The 20,059-nt window shown below is 20.8% G+C and overlaps 1 long non-coding RNA gene across 1 annotated transcript in view; it reads left to right on the forward strand.

Moving 5' to 3' along the window:
* The window catches only part of LOC133667359 (uncharacterized), a 308,746-nt gene extending 294,074 nt beyond the window's left edge, over positions 1–14,672 (forward strand). Inside the window, exon 5 of the long non-coding RNA XR_009832783.1 lies at positions 13,942–14,672. This is a non-coding gene — a long non-coding RNA (uncharacterized LOC133667359). The remainder of the gene's footprint in view (positions 1–13,941) is intronic.
* Positions 14,673–20,059: the final 5,387 nt, after the last annotated feature.

Here is a 20,059-nt window from a genome sequence, read left to right on the forward strand (position 1 = left end):
TTGTCAAATTTTTGAAAAATTTATTGATATTTGATACAAACTTAAGGATATATATTTTTTAAATTTCTTCTTATGATATCATTTCATGATAGAAACTATAATTATTTATGTAAAAAATAAACAAGATTCTATTGAAAAAACATTATTTATAAAGTATAATCATTTGAATAAATATTTGCATTTTCTTCACTTATTTCATGTCGGTTAATGCAAATTTCAATTAAGTTATACATCAATCTTAATGCTATTTTTATATAATTTTTATGTTTGTTTTAATCTCTAGAATCGAGCATTCAAAATTATTTCAAAAACATATTGTTGCATTTGGATTATTTTATTTATAATTTAGTTATAATAATAATTTATAAATATAGCGATTATACAAATTTAAATACATACACACGTTTTCACTCATTGAGGTTCACTCATACGATTCTATTTTTCATATTATAATTAGTCCATTTCTTTTGAAATATAGTTTTCTTTTCCTATTTTATATTTCGCAAGATCATGATGGGTATCATAGTATCATAGTATCATAGTATCATTGTTCGCGAATATTTAATGTTCGCAAGATTTATAAATATATATTTATAAAAAGCTTATTCGGAAAAAAAAATTTTTTATAGAAATCTTTTTCTGTTATTATCGCTCGCCGATATTTTTTATTAAGCTTAAGCAAAGAATGATATTATCTGAGAAGACTATTGTTTTTAAGAATTTAGTTGATACTTATAATTTTATATTCTTACACACTTTAATCTGGCTAGAGCGGAACCCGATTTCAATAGTGAACTACTCCAGCCACGGCAATCAACATCATTCTAGTTTGAAGAATTTTGCTCTTGGGGATATTGCTAGTCAAGTACTGATATTATTGATTATTATTGTATTCCATCAAGAAACTGAAATCCAATTGAACTAGGAACAAATTTTCTGAAGACAAAAATATTATTTGTAAATAAAGATTCAGAATAAACACGTCGTACTCTGATTGCCGGATACAACAATTAGATAACTTACATCGTGCTCTGACCGTTTACGATTAGCGATCATTACTTGTAAAAAAAGTTTCATTGTGAACATGTCTAACCGTCGGATTACATAGTTTTATTCTAACATTACATCGTGCTCTGATCATCGGACTCGATTACCTGCGACATTGTGAGAAACTCTGTTCACTTATAGACACGCGCTTTGCACATGTAATCACTCATCTTTAAGAAATATATCACTTGTTACGTCATTTGTGGAAGGACATTTTACAGCACTCAGCTTACATCTACTATCATCATTATAATATATCGCGCAAACAATTATAATTATATATATATAATTTGGTTGGCTATTGATATTTTGTATATTACTGTTCGTAATAATATCAACATCCTGTTTCGTATAAGATTATTAAATATTAAATATTAAAATGTATCAAATAATGTACCAAATATCAAATACATAAACACGAAATAAGAATAAAAACGAATTACAAATTTAAATTCAGCATAAAAAAAAAATCACATATTAAATTTCATGTTACAAAAAGAATTATTTCATTTATCTTTAATTATATTTATATTAATTATTAATTAATTTAATTAAGTGTATAATTTACTAATAATTAATATAAATATTAATTATATTAATTAAATTATACAATTTATATTTAATTAATAATTATTAATATCATATTTCTTGCATTATTTTTTATATTTATATTTTCTCAATTAAAATCATATTAATAATTTCTTAATATAACTTTCTTCAAAGCTTTTATCATTTTATATCGAACTTTAAAATTCTTGAATTTAATATCAGTTATTTCATTTTCGCAATAAAATAATTAATAAAATATTTATTATTAAAGAATTTCTTTTTAATCCATTCACTCTAACTTAACATGTAATAAATATTATTTAATAGAATTATTAATAAATTTTGAATGAATTTACTATATTTATGAAATCATGCATTTCATTTGCAACAATCTTAGCAACGAATTGAAAAGCATCTCAAGAAACCATCACTTCGAAGCGTAACATTAATCGATGTGCTTCGTTTGACACTGTGACAACGAAACATCTTTAAAAACATCTTACAAACTCGTTAATTTATTGCACGCAAATACTAAATTAGCGAGCGTGCAAATCCTCTCGTGAAATCGACTAGAATGCCTAATCGCTCGATTACCATAAACCATATATTATTTCATCAGTTCCTCGTATCAATATCACATATATATATATATATATATATATATATATATATATATATATATATATATATAACGAATAATTTATTCTTTGAACATGTTTTTCGAATTTTAAATAGTTTTATCATTATATCGTTATATCGTAATTTTAAATAGTTGTTTTATAGTTATAAATTTCTCTAACTATTGTCTATTGTTATAGAAATATATAATTTATATTATATTATATATTCTATATGTTTTAAATAAACGATATAAATGAATATTCAATATTCAATATTCAATATCGATGATTTATTGGACAAATTCTTTGTAAAATTTTTATATATAGCGTATAGTTCTCAATTATTTATATTTTATATATATATATATAAATGAATTGATAAGTAATTATTGATAATTATTATATTTGATTATATTGATTATATTGATTGATTATATTATATTTTAATTAAAATAGGATTTATTTTAAAAATTTATAAAATATTTCGCAATATATCGAAAGATTATAAAACCGATTATATTATAAAATTATTTTTTTATTTGAATACTATTTGATTTTTTTCTATGTTATTTTCTATATTAAAAATAAAAAAGAATACTATCTCTCTTTCTTATATTTAATCTTATTTAATATACTCTTGTCTTTTCGTTTCAGCTACAGTTAAATATTATAAAGAAGTCTAATCATATTCTGAAAACTTTTGATTATAACATAATATTGAAACCTGAGACGAATTTTATAATTTTGTATAGAAAGAGCAGAAGAAATTTTAATACAATATTGAATAATATATGTTATAATTTATAATATTAAAATATATCTTTTTCAGATTGATCTTCTTAGATAATTTAAACATAATTTAATTGAAAACACATACAAAAATTATTTTTATATTGTTATACAAATTTTATAATAAATAAATATAATAAATATATATAATAATATATAATAAAATTATATATTATTAAATATATAATTATTATATATAATTATATTAATAATAAAATTATATATATAAAATATATATATTGTATAATAATATTATACAATAATATAAATATAATAAAATTTTAAAAATATTATATAGTTTTTATATTGATATTATATTGATATATAGTTTAAATAATATATTACATTTTATTTATACTTTATATTACTTTATATTACTGGAATATAATAGTACTTGATTAACTTTTGTGAAATTATTTAAACAATTCCAATTTTAAATATGTATATATCTTTAAACTTAAGATACACATCTAAAACAAAACATGAACATTTTTTTTTATCTCATTCATAAGAAATATTTCTCTCTCTCTCTCTCTCTCTCTCTCTCTCTCTCTCTCTCTCTCTCTCTCCTCCCTCTCTCTCTTTCTTCCCCTCTCCCTTTCTCTCTCTCTTATTTTCCATCCAAAAAAAAGTAAAATCAAAGAAAACTTATCTATTCTCACAATACAATATCTATTTTTCCAGAGAAGAAACTTATGCATTATTCTGATTGAAGTATTCCAATTCCTATCGTGCAACAATTATGAAGTTATTCTGATTATGAAATTTTGTTGAAATTATAATAATTATTTCTAAATTTATAATTAATAATTTTAATTAAAATATAAATAACTTCAAATTCCAAATTAATGTATTTCTATTTTATATCCAACTTGTTTTTTTAAATATTTTTTATTTAAAAAATTATTTAATCACATTGTATTAAAATTTATTGAATTATTCAACAATGATAAAAAATGATTTTAAGTTTCATTTCATTCATTACAATTTCATTAATTTGTTATTTTAAAAAAATTTTTAAGTTTTTTAAATATTTGATTATAAAATTTAAATATATGATTAAAGAACTTTCTAAAAGAATATTACATTGAAAAATTTAATATTATAAATATTATAAAATTATAAATAAAAAATTATAAATATAAATTATAATATAAAAGTAATATTATATAATACTATTTCTAATAATGTATTATAAATAAATATAATAAAAAAAATTGAAAAATTGAATAATAATTATTATGGAAATATAGATAATAATATAATACAAATAAAACAAATTATAGATAAAACAAAATTAATTAAAAATAATATGCTAAAAAATATTTTTTTTTCCAAAAATTTTTTTAATTACATAAAATAATTATCACTTATTAATTAAATATTTTCAGATATAAAATATTTTAAAAATAAAATATAATAAAATAATGATTACTTAAACAATAAAAGTATATATAAGTATATGTAATGTATCATACTTTTTGATATTAATGCATTACTTTTATTATATTAAAATATGCATTAAAATATGTTTTAAACATGCAGTATTATAATAATAATAATATAATTTATATTAATAATATATATATAATAATAATATACTGCATACATGTTTGTAACATATCTTAATGTATCTTATGTATATATATATATATATATATATATATAATACCTAATGTATATATAATTTTTACTTCTGCATAATTAAATCCATGTAATTTATTATATATATATTTCATTTCTTATATTATACAATTCAAAAAATATTAAATTTCATCAAAAAATAAGTTATCTTTTCCAAATTTTTTATCAATTGTAAAAATAGCCTAAAGAAATAGCACATAATTCAGTTAACTGAAGAAATCAAGTAACACTCGACTCCGCTTTTCAAATCTCATCATTTCCACTTATTCAAAGCGTCATGGCGAATTACTTAAACAAGTAATACGTATGTACAACAACATTTCTATCAAGAACTCAGCGAATTGAACACAGTTTTAAGTATAAGCTATAAGTATCTACAAATTGGCATAAAATTACTCAGGAAATCTTCAATGCAAAACGACTTCCTTCCTCGACATGTACATCCATTTAATTTATCGTTCTACTGCTAATTTCTCGATCATGTATCAAAAAAATCCGATTCGAGGATCATGAGACATAATCAAACATACATCTATGATGCATAACGACGATTATATTATTTCAATGAATGGAAATTGAATTCATTGCATTTGATGATTTCTCACTAAACACAATGTTGCATTATTGATCATAGGATTTATAACTTTGATTTAATATCAAAATTGAATGGATCAATCCGTCGATAATGAACATTGTGGTACGAGACTACTGGAAATTTTCTTTGATTAGAAGTGGAGAATAGAAATACGGAAGAAATTTTGAGATTACAGAATATAAAGTAAGATGGATGAGAACTTTTTTCTGTTTTTTTCAGAGTTATTTTGAAAACTTGAGAATAATAATATGAATGCAATCAAAAAATAGAAATGTTGATTTTAATTATTTCAAATTATTTTAAATTATTTTAATATAGAAAATATGAGACAAAATCTAGTATTTTTAAATCTAGCACTTTTAAATCAAATATCTATTTTTAACTGGTAGTAAAAAATCAAATGGTAAAGAAAATTTTGAAAGATGAAGGTTTTAATTAAACTTTATAAAATTAAGAAATGAAAATTATTTAATTTAAAGAGAAAATACAATTTTTTGAAAATATTCATTTATAAATACGTGGGAAAAATGAATGAGGATAAAATATCTTTTAAAGAAATATAAAATAAAATGGAACTACAAAACTTTTTCTTCTGTTATTTCAAAATATAATAAAAAAAGTTATTTTAATTCATTTTGATAAATATTAATTTATTTTAAATTATTAATTTTATTTTAATTATTTAAAAAAAAACTATTTCATAATTTAATTTGTGTAACTGATTTTATTTCATTTTATTCTATGAAATAATTATTAAATTATAATATAATTAAATTTATAAATATAATAAATATAAATATAATTATAAACTATTAAATATTTAAATTTCAATATGCCATAAAACTCGTGAAAAATATCAAATTATTATAATATTATATAATATAATATTATATATTATATAAAATATAATTCAGAATATAACTTAAGTACGTATCATAATAAAATTCTTTAAATTTAAATGACAAAAAAATCAATTTACTAATAGAATATCAAAACTTTTAAATTCAAAATTTTTAAACTTAATAAAAAATTATCGCGTTTTTTTACTCTAATTGATTTTATATTTATCATGCAGAAATTGCATATTGCAATGTTTATTAAAGAAAAACAATACTCAATTAATCTTTACAATTACAATTTAAATCAACACAATATTAAAATATAAAAATGTAAGAATACTAGTTTTTTTTTTTAAATAGTATCTTAATATAGTATTTCAATTTATTTTAATATTTATTTTTTTTTAATTTTAATTATTAAATATTATATATCTTCATTATTATTATTATAATTTATAAATTATAGTTTAAATAAATTTTATAATTTTATAGTTTATAAATTTGCTATATAATCAATATAGAAAATGTAATAAAAGAAGATAAATAATTAAAATAAATAATTAAGTGAAACTATTAGTATCTAGCAAATTTATTATTATAAAGATATATTTGTTATAAAAAATAATTTGAAACAACCAATTCTTTCAACAACATGTCTTTTTACAATTTATATTTTAGCAGTTATAAAAAAAGAAAATATATTTATCTAAAATAAATTAACAAAATCAATAAGTTTTTTAATCAAAATTAAATTTTAATCAATTTAATATTCAATGATTCAAATAAATAGTAAGAAATATTATTATATAAACATTTTAAGGGACATGTTTAGAAGATAATAATAAATTTTTAAAAATTAATGTTAAATAAAATTATAATTAAAAGGATTGCGAAACGGAAATAACTAAAAAAAGTAAGAATATGTCTAAAAATAGAAATACAATAATAACTAGAGGTATTCATGACGTCATAGATTATAATATTGAAAAATAAAATTTTAATAAAAACATTATTTTATTTATACTTAAAAATAAAATTAAAAATTTCTAAATAATATTCATGCATATTTTGAATAAGAAAATTTCATAAAAAAATTTTTCACATTTATTCGATTTTTTATTTTTTTTATTTTTCGCGCTTTAAAATTCAAAATATATGTGATAATCAATTCATAAAATTGAAAATTGTTTTTAAAATTGTTCTTTCATTATGATTCAATATAAGAATTGCAATGTAAATAAGTACTTAAATCATATGCAAAAGTAGATATTTAATATTTTATAATCTTTCTGAATATCTATTTAATAATATAGTCATTTTTATAAATGACTCTTATAGTTTCTGTTCTTATGTAATAGAATAACTTAATGAACAAATAATATTTAGCAATTCTAATTTCTACTTTATGTACTCATTATAAGTAAAGAAAAAAATGTTAATATAATTAAAAAATTCAGTGGAAAAATGCATTTTTTTAAAAAATATAAAAATAATATTTATATACATACATATAGCATATATAATTATTTAATTTGAATAGTTATTTTTCTTTCAATCTTATTCATAGTTTCTTAAAATTATAGATTTTGTAGAATTTTTAATATTTTTTATATATTAATAATTTTATTTATCATTTTATTAAATAAGAATCTTATGACAAAAGAAAACAGATCTATATGTAACAATTTTATGAAAATTAAAAAAAGACTATAAAATTATTACTTTAACTTAACATTAAAAAAGAAAAAACAATTAATTGAAAAAAATTTGTTTAATCTATATTAATTGGTAATTACAATACAATACTTGATATAATAATTGATAATTAATAATTTTATAAATTAGTTATTATAGTGATAAAATAAATAATGGTTTGATTTATTTTAGTTATTAAAAAATTTATTATATAAATCTAGTTTTGTAATTGCGTAATGTGCAATAATAATAGTAATTATTATAGTAAAATTAATAATAATTATTACAGATCTCGAGCTATTCAATTGTAGAAACAGGTAATGATATTCTCTGAATGGTGTGATTGTCGGTTACATATTTCAAATCGACCAAATCGATGATTGGCAATCGTTTGATCAAACGCAGAAAAGACGCAATCAGGATTTATACACTTCTCTTGAAGAGAGAAACTCTAGAGTAAGTTTGTCTGGGGAAAGATATCCGCGATTTCTCATGACAAAATAGGAATCGGTCTCGCCAATTTGTCTTGCAACTGAAATGTTGCATGTAACAGTCAAGATATTCAAGTCATCTATTTCTCATCTCATATAATAAATTCTATTTATTTCAGTGATTAATCGGCAATTTTTTATTTGGAAAAAAATCTAATCGAATAAATCTTTTCTATCGTATTATATTTTTATTTCTTAATTGATTCCTGAATATATCATTTATTTATATTGCTATTATAAGCTATTATACAAAAAGCTATTATAAAAAATAGGATAAAAGAAAAAGAGGATATGAGAATAGTATAGGGATAACAGGATATTCTCATTTTTCACTTATCATTATGTTGTCATCTCATTTAGAATGTAATGTACTTTGCATCAAAACGAATACTTTTATATATATATACACATTATAAATTTAATTAGAAATGTTCTAATTATTCTATTCTATTAGAAATAATGCATTCTTTTGCCTTATCATCTTTATATAATTACACTGCTAATGATTTTTTTTATTGCTTGTTATAAGTTTCTTTTAGATGTTATTTATGTGTCGGAAATAATAAAAAATAGAAAAGAAAATATAATAAATTTGAATCATAATTTATAATATATTTGTTATATTTGAAACATTTTGTATCTAAACATTGCGTTAAATCAGAATAAACGATGTTTATCTACTTATATTATTTTTATTATTATATTTATTTTTTATTATGTTATCTCTAACCCATTCCTAAAACTATATTTAATTTTAATTATTATATAATAATAAAATTAATTTACTATAAAGTTCATCATTAACAAAATTTTATTATAAAATAATAGAGTTCATTATTATAAAATGAAAAGTAAAATTCATATAGTAATGAAGATTTACATTTATCACTAAATTCACAAGATTTTAAAATTCTGTTCGTTCGAGGTTACAAAGTTCAAAAGTTCAGAAGATCTTAAAATATAAAGTTAGAAGATTTAAGAAGTTCTGAGAATACAAAAATTCTGATTTTGAAAGATTCAAAAAGTTCTATGATCAAAAAAGTTCTATCAAAATAATCCTATTTTCCAAAATTCCCATCATGCTTATCTCATGAAATCACGAATCTTCAGTGAAGCACACAAGCAGCCAATAACCATGGACTAGCATCCTTATGAATGACAACCCTAATCCATCAATCATTCTAATTGTTGTTACTTTAGTGATTTCGTCCCTTAGGATGATTCCAATTAGAATGTAGTTCTTTTTAGATAATCATCATCGTTCATCACAAATTTTGCCAACCGTTATCGTATGTCGTTATTACGTTGTCGTAGTTGATTCAGGTACTCATTCTACAATCACCTTCAAAAATCTTGTATATTTTACTGGATCTAAAATCTGTACAATTTATTTTTTATTAGATTTTGTAGGTCATATTCAAATGCGCAGAATGAATCATCGACTAGGAAGTGATCAAGAATATCATCGGGATTGAATGATAAAGAACTTAGAGGATAGGAATTAAGGATTATTACCTGTATGAGACAGTATATCGAGATAGTATATAGCTCCTCATATGTTAATATCGCTATCCCCGATAATATTCCCGATAACTTGTTTCAAGTACAATTTCGCCGAATTTATAATCCTCTCCCACAAATTCGAAATAAGGTGCACAAAGAAAGATGCTATTTTATTTATAAGAAATTATTTTTAAATTCCTTTCTTTATTCAAGATGAGTTTTTTAAATTTAACTCATAATGTTAATTCATTTCGTACCTCAAAATTAGTCCCATTATCCGAATAAATATCATGGCATAACTCTTATCCAATAAATCGAAAAAAGTCAAGGTAATTATGTGTTCTCAAGTAAGTGCGATCCTATATACTTATTTGAGAAAGTAAATCAAAACTAAATCATATCACAAAGGATACAGAAATGTATAACGCGGTAATCTATTGTGTTCCTTATACGAAAGCTCTTCTGAAAGAAATCTTTAGATAAAATTGTTTATAGGAAAAACTATTATTTGAAGTTCAAGTGCAGTTCAATTGAAAAATCCCTTGAAAAATCCAGATATGTGCAAAAATAAATATATTAAATACAGTACATTGTGATTAATATTTCATTGGATTCATATACGAATTCGTATATAGAAATAAGTACGATAAATGTTCTTAAAATTTAAAAGAATTCCATTTTATTATCAATTTTAATATTACAGAATTATGTTCTTTCCGCAAAAGATTTCCTTGTTCATGGCCATTATATATATTCCTTCAATAAGCGTTGGTTCGTTTCAACACAATGTCGCCATTAATCCAATTATAAACTTTGAGATCTTCAAAAAATCACATCATTCAATTTTCGATTGGAAAAAATATGATTTTTTTGTTTTTTATCCGTTATATTTTGCATGATAATTTTTGATGATGATATTCTTTTGTCTAAATCTTTTGAATTATTTTTTGTTTTTTTAAGCGAACCTCTTGATGAAACATTCTTGCTTCTTATAAATATTATATCTTATAAAATGTTTCTTAATTAATTTCAGTTCGTTGAATTCAGAATTTTTATTATTTGAGTTATTATCAAGATTGTTTTGTTTATCTATAAAGCCATCCATTTGTTATCAATATGTTGCAGTATGAATGTGTTTCTACTGTGCTAAATTTATCTACTGACAATCTACTGACTATCTGACAACTCATTTATTTTTTTTTTATATACTGTATTGCTATCCGCGCGCGGAATCTCCAATTCCCATAACGTATATGTTTGAATTAGTACAAGGTAAATCAAATTTTTGCTATTGCATTAATTACAAAAAAAATCCGAATCTAACAATGCTTTGTACTCATGCTTGCACTCTGTGCTGATTCCTTATAATCACTACCGTTATAAATAAAATTACAAAATAAATAAACAAAATCCGCTAATTAATTGTGAAAAATGTAATAGAGATATAGGTTTTGTCATTTACGTCTTGTTCGTTGTCTCTTTGTTTATCGAAGACGGAGATACAGTTATTGTTACGGGATCAATTCGTATTCTATTGTTGTTACTATGTTTGATATGCACAAGTATAATGTTTGATGTTTTACAAGAATCATACATTTCTTATTACGATGTCCAGTACTTAGATAATTAAAACTCGTGCTTATTTTTTATTGTTATTATTTATAATTATTTTACCTACGCGATCTGTGTGCTTGGAATTAATCTTTTAAACTTTTTACACTGCAAAAAACTGTGCGATTTATTGCAAAAAAATTACAGGAATTTTATGGTATAATTTTTCTATAATTATCCTTTCTAAATCGTATCTATTGCATTTCTAAAAATTTTCTTAAATGCAATAATTTATTGCCTCTAATTATAATCGATTGAGTCCGCTTTCTGTTCGTCATTGCTTATAATTTTGTTATTTGATTAATTTGATTAAATGAATAATAATAATGTTCTAGTAGTAGTTTACAGATTTACGGATCATAAAATAATTCTTTATTCAATACAGGAAAAATTCCAAAGTATATATGATTTTGTTTCAGTAATTTTTTTTAAATCCATAGTTACAATTAACCATGTAATTACTCTTGAAAACATCGAAAGATTATTTAACTCTTGCTTCAACGTTTTGTAAAGAAAAATTAAAGTAATGGAATTTTTCAATGTTTGTCAGTACGTCATTGTTGTATATTAACTTGATTGTGTGACTTGATTGTGTATCTGTAATTCAATAATTAGTTTCGAATGTTAATAATTCTATTGTTACTAATTTTGCAATATGTACTATTTGATACTATAGATATAAATACGCCAATAGATACAATCTGAACAGAATTAAGTCATTACCATTGATTTATAAAATTCTTGACATCTTGCAATACAAGTTTTCAAATTCATTTCATACTGTGACATAAGCTGTTTCTAATTCCATATTTTTTATCTTTCTTATAGCCTTTTGAATTGTATAAAAGGCTTCAAAAACTGGAATTATTTTATTTAATCGAATCTTAAGCGTGAAGGTAAACCCAAAGTTCAATCGAAATAAAACTTGAAGCAAATCAACGTAAATTTGCACGAGGCGCATTTTCTACTGAGACATTTCCATATAGTTTTAGTAGAAAAGATTTACAGAAAAAGAAGTTGAAATGATCAAGACGATATGTTCTTACATTGAAGATATCTCAGAGTTGATCTGTAGTTTGATAGAATGCAAGCGTCCTTAAAAATTAAGCATCTGGCAGAATGAACAAATGATGCACTTGATTACAGTAGCAAATAGCAATCTTAAATATATTTTGAAAATTCTTGTGTTGAACTAAGAGTACGACAGATTTAATGGCACAAATTTTACACTTTACAGTTTTTTTTAAATTTTTGGTTAATATCAAAATTCGGCTCGAAGGACCAAAATATTAGTTTTAATTCGTTCTTAGAACTATGTTATATAATGATAAAATTAATTTATGACAAAGTTCGCTGTTAACAAAGTTCTTCTTTTCTAAAATTAAGAGCAAATTTTATAGTAATGAAGATTTATATTTATCACTAAATTCACAATGTTTTAAAATTCTGTTCCTTCGAGATTACAAAGTTCAAAAGTTCGAAAAATTCTAAAATAAAAAGTTCGAAGATTCTAAAATAAAAAGTTCTAGGATTATAAAGTTCTGATTTCGAAAGAGATTTAAGGTTTAAACAATTTTATAAAATTTTGGTGTTCAAAAAGTTCTTCTCAAACGTTCGTATCCTCTAAAATCCTCTTTGTTCATCTCGATCGAATAGGACCAATACCATCAGACTAGCTCCCTGATTGAGTAATTCAAATCCTCAATCTAAGGAAAATTTTTAGAATCACACTAAGAAACTATATGCTATTCACAGAGTTCGCTGTTTGGACTCTGATCCGGAAATATTTGTAATAATTCTCAAATAGGATAATGTTCATCGTTGTTGATATTGACATAGCTGGAAAATATCACCTCAAATCCCAAGATTATGTTCATATTCCAATCATGCCAAAGTTTATAACAAAATTTTTTATAACAAATATACAATTTCAAGAATTTTCGAAATTCTCTCAAAAATGGCATTGTCCTCGTAGCATCACCTCAATGACTTAACATCTTTTTCACACGATAATATTTCATCATGAAATTTATGTGATAAATCGGATTGTATATACATATAATAAATTCAGTAAGATTTTTCATGATAATCATATTATAATTACAAAGATTATAAATGTTTATCAAAATGATTGTGATTAGAGATTTTTTAGAACATAGTTAGAGCTTTTTTTAATTATTTTAATATTATTTAGAATTGTTTTAAACATTTTATATACGAAGAAATGATATATTTTATATATGAAATTTTTTATTAATAAAAATAATTAATAAAAATAAAATATAATATTTTAAGAAAAAATAAAAGACAAAAAAAAAGAAAAAAATAAAAGACAAAAAAAAGAAAAAATAAAAGATTCTTATAATATTCTTAATAAATATAACAATTGCTATTTTTATTCTATCTTTTTTTATGAAAATTAAACGCATTCTGTTAAGAACAGGGCTTCAAAACGGTTGGGTAATCTAGCCTATATTTTCGAATACTTTCAATAACTTGACAATAATTTATGAATATTAATAATAAATTTTAGACATGGTTTTTCTAACATTTTCCAGATCTTTAATTTAAACAAAGGAATCACAGCAATGGTCATTTCACGAGCCATATTGCACGTCATGGAAGTGTGCACAAAGATCCTGATCCTCACGCGCTGCGACGCAACCCCGCAACAGCTCATCCTTCGAGGCTTCCAACGCGACCATTCCTTTAACCACCTCTTTATGTGTATTTTTTCCGAAAAGCAAGAATTGAAGAAAAAACCAAGGCTCACGATAGTCTTACAATAAACTTAATATAGGAATAGAAAGAGAAGAGAATAGAAGATAGAATTCGATGATAAAGTGTACATCAAAATACAGTTAGAATTATTAGTTACCTGCAAAGAGTCAAAGTATCATCATTCATTTAAAGCTCATAATATAAACGAATATATAGTCTTACGGTAGTAAATGGTTTTTCGAACAGTATCAGTTTGTGCAATATTTAAAATCGTTTACCAGTTTTGATTTTCACAAATATTATATATATCTTTCCAGATATGTATAGATTGTTTATAAAAATTCTCTCTGTATTAAAAAAAAAAACAAAAGGAATACCAACTTTTTAACTAATTCATTTAAAAAATTGCGTATTGAAATTCTTGCATTTTTTCTTTAGCCACATATCTTCAATTTTATATAATCTTATTCTTAAAATCAATCTTTAATATCTTCGATCATTGAATTTATATATGATCCATGAATTTCAAGACATTGGCCGAAATAAAATTTCTTTTTCCCAAAGAAAAGGGTTTCTATTTTCTAAATCTGTTAACTGCATTGTATTACATCGTAAAAAAAAAAGTTCTATTGAATTGTGTTGAACACATCCGTTTCGTGCTCTCGAGATGCTACGAAAATCCAATAAACTCGATATGAAAGTATTCTCGTTCCGATTGTTCGATTTATTTTTTCCATCTTCTAGAAATCATATATTCAAAAGAAACAGCGAATATTGCGTTAATCATATGTTTTTAAATATAGTCATTAATCTTTTTTTTCATTGAAGAAATAATTCTATGGCGACCAATTAGGTTTTTTTTGCAACACAGTATTTTATCAATGCACGAATTTTTTTTATGATTTATTTTAAACACAAGATATACAAAATGTCTCAAAAATTTGGATTCTTTCATTGAAAATTTTTAAAATAATTTCAAACAACATTTTTGTTTATAAAAACTTTTGTTTCGGTCATTGAATAAACTGAATTGAATAAACAAATTGCATATCCAAACTTGTGTTAGAAAGTTGTGTTCATCATATGCAAGCGATTTCTATGAACAAAATATTATTAGATTCGTTAAGTCAATAGAAAAATATGAATATTTGATTTTGTACAGAAAGAGCATAAATTACAGAAAATTAAAAATAAACTTTCTTTATTATATTTTATTTCGATTTATAGAAGATTATTGTTCTTTAATAATCTGTAATAGTTATTCAAATGGATTTATTCTACTGATTGCATTATTTTCATTGAAAAAAAGATTTATGGATTCCATTTTTAAATTTCTATTTATCATTTCTCTATTTCTATTTATCAGCAGGTTTTTAATTATTTAAGTTCTTGCACGATTAATGAAATCATCGTTATAACTAATGGTTAAGTCAACATAATCTGAGTCCGTCGTGTATTTAATCTTTAAATATTCTTTTTATTTACTACTTAACTTAAATCTGAAATTGTATCATTAAATTTTCATTTTTATGTCAAATATATAAAGATATTTAATTATAAGATTTATCAATTTGCACAAAATGAACATTTTTCAACATTATTGATGCAACTCGACAAATCGAGCTCTATGATTGAAGAAATTTTTACCAATAATTTATTAATAAAATCGAAATGAAAATTTTTTCAAACAAAAAATGTTTTTTGAAATTATTATTAAAAATCTCCATCTCCTTAAATAATAATTCATATATTTTTAGTTCATATTTTAGTTTTTGGGATTTCTTGTATACACTGAATTTAAAAAGTATTTAATTTTTCAATGGGAATATTTCTAGATTAGATTTGAAATATTTTTTGAAAAAATAGATTTTTTAAATTAATTCTCACATAAAGTTATAATGTAAAATATTTTCATATTTTATTTTTTTTTCATTAATTATACATTAGTAATATATGTTATAATAATACTTTTTTTATTTAAATAAAAGAAGAAGAATTTTATTTTTTTATTCTAGCTTTTAGTATCTGTAAAAAATAAATCTTTTAACCAGTTTATATGTTTTTAAAACTTTTTATATATTTATTATTGTAAATTATTATTTTACCATTATACTGATATTACATTGATTACAATGATATTATATTGATATTATACTGACATTATAATGATTATTAAATTTTACATTAAATTAAAAATTAAAAATTAAAAATTAAATTAAAAATTTTAATTAATTAAGATTTTTTTCTTTATGTCAGTGACAAAATTTATTTTATAGAGATTAAAATATTTTTATATAACATATAAAGATTTGAAAAATCTTTATATATAATAATTTGTAATAATAAATGAAATTAAGATAATTAATCAATAGAAGTTGAATTGAATAATAAAATAAACATACGTTTACGTTTATGTATATATCCGTATTTCTATAATATATTTCCAGAATGGATTCCAATTTTTAGATTTATATAAGAAAATGTTAATATAGAAAATCTCTATAAAAATATATTTATGTGAATTATATAAAATTATATAATTTATATAAAAATATTTTTTATATTTTCTTTATATAAATTTCAGTAAAAATTAAAAATTAAAATTTTTTAAAAAATTCAAAAAATTATGTTTATCAATCAATTGATAATCAAATTTATTAAAATTTATTTTATTATCTTTATAAATTATAAGTTGAAAGAAAAAAAATATTGTGAGAAAATTTTTTTAAATATAATAAGTTTGAGATATGATGAATTTGACAATTGATTTGTATGAAAATTATCTATACATAATATTTATATTTATATTCTATAATCTGTTTTATTTTTAAAATTTAATTTTGTTATCGAATCACTGTATTGTGAAAAAAAGATTTATTTCTATTAATTAGTATTTCAGAATGAAAAAATAAAATTAACCATATCCTTTTATTTTATGATACAAAAAAATATTATATAAAATTAAAGTATATTTTGAAATATATTGTGGAATATTTTATCTTTATTGCCTATATATTTTAAAAGAATATGCAAAATATTTCTTATAATTTTAGAAACAATAATATCTTCAATATCGTTAAATAAAATGATAGTCCATTAAAATAATTTTATTTCATACAAAATATATATTAATTATATAGTTTATTATTATATGTATAGGGTATTATAAAAATACAGAAACAATATGAAGCGAAAATCTATATAGTATTAATTGTAGTATTAATTGATCATGATCACACAAAAATTATAATAAATTATATTAAATTTATATTGAAACAAAAAACAATAACATATCACAATACGTAAAACACAAATAAAATTAAATTTTTATGAACTTTTTATAAAATTTTTTATAAACAAAAATAAAATCAAAAGATTTTTCAATTTTCAACAATTGGCATATTATTATTTCACAAATTAATAATAAAAATAAATAAAAATAATATATGAAATATTGTATAAAACAATTTTATGAATAACATAATCTATTAGTTTAAAATCTTCTATTAAATTCTGTTTATTCTGTTTTTTTCCAAATAGATTTTATCTAACATTATAATCACAAATGTTTACATTTTAACATTGGTATTCTCTGAAAATTGATACTGATAAACAATATCACCATATTTCATTTAGATGATTCTTGTATATATTTCTTGTATATATATTCTTCATTAAAAAAAATAAAAGTAAGGAAAAATGAAAATTAGGTATATGATCAATTATAAAATCAAATCTATCCTGGCCCAGACTTATGATCGATATGATATTTTTGTCTCAACATCTTTCAATCTTTTCGGTTTCATTAAACGCTGTTAATTATTATAATTTCGTATACAATATGATCTTCCATAAGTTCTAAATTCTTTATTCAAGTATAATCAATCGATAATTCGTTAATAATAATGAATTTATTTGGAAATTGGTTAGCATTGTATTGAATGCATCTATTAAACATGTTTGGTTATTTATTTCATTATTTCTTTTATCTATTTCTTTATATTCTCTTGTCATCACAAGCATTTCATATGTAAATATAATATAATACTTTTTTGTGCATATGCAAACTTTTTAAAATTATTTATTGATTTTGATTTGTTCAAAATTGTGAAAAAAATATTGGAAAAAAATGAATATTGAAGATAACAAATTTTACAAATTTTTACAAATTCAAATGTAAGCAATTAAAAAATATTTTTAAAGTATTTAAAAACGTTAATTAAATCTTATACTAATTTTTGTTTTCTTTTCTATTTTTTAGATTTTTTTTGAATTTTAAAGTTTAAGTTTTTTTTAGAGATAGAGAAATATAATTCAATTGATTTGAGTTTTGTTGAATGTAAAATATTTGAGAATATTATAATTTGATTGATATTTAATATTTATTTATTTATTATGTTTTATTTTTAAGAAAAAAATTTTAACAAATATAAATAATTTCTTAACATAAGTATAAATTAATTTCAATGATTGAATATGAAATTAAACAAAAATTATATGTGCACATCATTCAAAATTCGAAAATATTTTTTTATTAATTAAATTTAAGCTAACTAATTTATTATAGTAATTGGATTATACAGAAAATTTATTAAAAAAATAAATTTATAAAATAATAATAATAATATTAATACAAATAACAATCATCAAAAATTCTGTTACATTAAAAATTATATTAAAATTATTAATTATTATATTCATTGATGAAAATTTAAAACAAGCAAAGAACATGTTAAATTAAAAATACATATAAAAATAAATAAAAAAAACATTTCTATTCAATTTTTTTTAATTTTTCATAAATTTATTTTTAATTATGACTTTTATCTCAATAATTACAAAAAAATCAAATAGGTCTTGTTAATTAACTGATTACCATTTCACACATAAAATGTAATTAATATCTTATTAGTTTTTTTATTTTCAAAAAATTGACAATGAAAAAGTTGCGAAATGTAATTTGTATGCAAAGTTACTGTGTAATACGTTAAAATCATTTAGGCCAAGGCGTTATTTAATTTTGACGATCAAACACAAAATAATAGGAGCCATGATAATTAAATCCACTTAAGAAGATGTACGCAAAAATTTCAAGAATTCCCTATATCATGTAAATATTAATCATCCTCCTTCGTTTGTATTTATGACGCATGAAATTTTATATTCCCAAGGATACCAACAAAGATTCAATGTTCCTAAATAAGAAGAAATATATTTTTCTTGAATTTTTTAAAATTTTTTTTTCGCATATTTATTTAGTCTCGAAATTAATAAACCGCGATGAAAAAAATATATTGTTTTTACGTTATATATTTATTATTATGGTTTATTAATATTATGGTTTATTATTGGCTTATTATGATTTGCCTTGTGTATATGCAAAAATTTATTATATTCTATGGTAATATTATTGAATTTTGAAGAACATAAAATTGATGAAAAATGAAGTTTATTTTGCAAAATTTATTTTGTAGAATTTATATAATTTCAATATATTTTGGATATCTAACAAATTATAAGTCAAAATCTGAAAAGATTGTTATTAAAGCTAAATATATTTTCAGTGAAATAGAGTAAAAAAATTATTTATATTGAATATTGTATTAAAGTTATATATTCATTGTTAATTTAAATATATATAATTCAAAAATATATATTTAAAATTATTTATAAATAATCTATACATATAGAATATTTCTACAAAAGAAGATACATAGAAAATCTTATAAGTATGAATCCAAAAAGTGATGTTCTAATTTATATTCAAAATAAATGGAAATTTAAATTTCTAATCAATAAAAAATGAATGAAAGTTTTCAATAAGGAAAATTGAAAGTAAATATCATTATTTCAATTTTCAATTGTAAATAATATTGTAAATAAGAAGAACTTTAAATGTCTAATTAGAGAATTAAAAATTTTCAATAAAAAGAAAATTAGAAATATGCTGATTTC

Source organism: Apis cerana, linkage group LG15 (genome assembly GCF_029169275.1).
Source record: "Apis cerana isolate GH-2021 linkage group LG15, AcerK_1.0, whole genome shotgun sequence".
Taxonomy (NCBI): Eukaryota; Metazoa; Arthropoda; class Insecta; order Hymenoptera; family Apidae; genus Apis; species Apis cerana.